We start from the raw sequence: 2654 nt of genomic DNA on the forward strand, positions 1-2654 counted from the left end.
TTATTATTCCAAACATGACTTACAGCTTATCATTTGCTTGCTCATAAATGTTCCATACCTGCCATTGATTAAAGGAAAAAGACCAGTACTTTTTGCATGGCGTTCAAGGCATTTCTGAATCTGACCCCAATTTAGCCTTCTGACTAATCCTAAAGGTTTTCTGACCTTCCCCCTGTTGTCTTTGTGAAGAGTTGGCATGACTCCCAACTTTCTTATATCACTACCACCACCACCCCTGCCTAAGCAAATCCACAGAGTGGAGCATGGTGAATTAAGGGCATGGACTTTAAAGCCAGGCTACCTGGATTCAAATTCTGGTTCTGTCACCAACTCACCGTGCAAACCTTAAGGTAAGTTACTTGTACTTTAGGTTTCTCATCTGCCGGATGGAGAAAATAATAGTGCCTACTTAATAGTGTTGTTTGACAGATTAAATTAACTAATGAATATAAAGTACTTTGGGTAGTGCCTCTTGTATATAAGAGCTAATCAATTGTTAGATATGACTATACTCGACATAAAAGCTCACATCCTCATTGCAAGGAAATTCTTCCCCACTTTGTCTAGGTTCTTTATTAGGCGCGTATTAGATGCTGTCTTATGGCACTAGTCAATTTAATTCCTTTTAGTAAATATTAAACACATTCAATTCACAAATATAATATGTCTAACATATTTGAAGGGTATAAAGAAGAACAATAATACAAATATCTGTATCTCTTTGACCAAGCTTTGGAGATAGAATATTACTAACCTCCAGAAATGCCTTTGAGTGTTCCTTCCAAATCTTATTTACTTTCATCCTCATTTCCATGAACTTTGATTCAGACATTTTTCTTTAAATCAATAGTAATTATCAATGCTAGTCATTCAATATATAGTTTCAAGTTTTTTTTTACCCCCTCAGGAAAGCTTTGTTGGATTATAGACTTTGGCATTTGTCATGTCTTACTACTTTGATTTTTTCCCTTGTGTGCTCCCATCTGCCTGTCTTTCATATCTTATATTTTCATAGTCTTTTTATCCCTTTGTTTCCTTTTTAATTTTAAAATTCTTTTTAAAAATTTAATTATTTTAAAAATGTATTTTATAACAGCTTTATTGAAGTATAATTCATATACCATGCAATTTACCTATTTAAAGTGTATAAGTCAATGGTTTTCAATATATTCAGAGCTGTATGATTATCATCATAATCCATTTTAGAATATTTCATCACCCCAAAAAGAAACCCCATATCCATTAGCCATCACTATAGGTTTTGGCTAAACCTCTCAACCCATCCAGCCCTTAGGCGACTACTAATCTACTTTCTGAGTCTACATATTTGTTTATTATGGACATTTCACATAAATGGAGGCATAAAAAATGTGGCCTTTTGATACTGCCTTTTTTCACGTAGCATAATGTTTTCAAGGTTCATTCATGTTGTATATATCAGTACTTCATTTGTTTTTATTGCCGAATAATATTCCACTGTATGAATTTACCACATTTTATTAATCTGTTCATCCATTCATGATCGACATTTGAATTGACTTCATTTTTTCTACTATGTATAATATTTCTATGAACATTTGTGCAGCAGTTTTTGTGTAGACATATATTTTCATTATTCTGGGGTGTATACCTAGAAAGAGAATTGCTGGGACACATAATAAATCAATGAATCCTTTTGAAAAGCCATCTAACCACTTTTCATTCCCACTAGCAGCAAATGAGGGTTCCAATTTCTCCACATCCTCACTAACACTGATGATTGTCTGTCTTTTTGATTATCGCAATCCTAGTAATGTGGTACGCGATTATGGTTTTGATTTTTATTTCCCCAATGGTGTTGACGTTGTGCAACTTTTCTTGTGTTTATTGGCCATTTGTATAAAATCTTTGGAAAAATGACTATTCAGATCCTTTGCCCATTTTTTAATTGGGTTGTTTGTCTTTTTGTATTGAGTTGGAAAAACTGTATATTCTAGATACGAGTCTCATATATAATTTGCAAATATTTTCTCTTATTCTGCAAGTTGTCTTTTCACTTTTTTGATAGTGTAATTTGAAACAAAAAATGTTTTAATTTTGATAAAGTCTAATTTATCTATTTTTCTTCTGATGCTTGTGCTTTTGGCATCATATCTAAGAAACCACTGCCTAATCCAACGTCTTCAAGATTTATGCCTATGTTTTAAGACTTTTATACTTTTAGTTCATATAAATGGGTATTTCATCATTTTTAGTTAATTTTCTCTGTTGGGTGAGAAAGGGGTCCAACTTCATTCTTTTATAAAATGACTATCTAGTTGTCCCAGCATCGCTTGTTAAAAGCCTGTTCTTTTCTCCATTGAATTGTTGTGGTATCCTTTCTAAATCAATTAACTATGAGTGAAAGGGTTTATTACTGAACTCTATTCTATTCTATTGATTTATATTATGACTTTCTATATATTCTTATGCCATTGCTGCGTTGTCATAATTACTATAGTTTTCTGTTGTTTTGAAATCAGGAAGAATCAGTCTTCCATATTTGTTCTTTTTCAAAGGATTTTCCTCTTTCTTTCTTTTTTTCTCTTTCTTTCTTTCTTTCTTTCTTTCTTTCTTTCTTTCTTTCTTTCTTTCTTTCTTTCTCTTTCTTTCTTTCTTTCTTTCTTTCTTTCTTT

This window comes from Pteropus alecto, unplaced genomic scaffold, assembly GCF_000325575.1.
Source record: "Pteropus alecto unplaced genomic scaffold, ASM32557v1 scaffold79, whole genome shotgun sequence".
Classification (NCBI taxonomy): domain Eukaryota; kingdom Metazoa; phylum Chordata; class Mammalia; order Chiroptera; family Pteropodidae; genus Pteropus; species Pteropus alecto.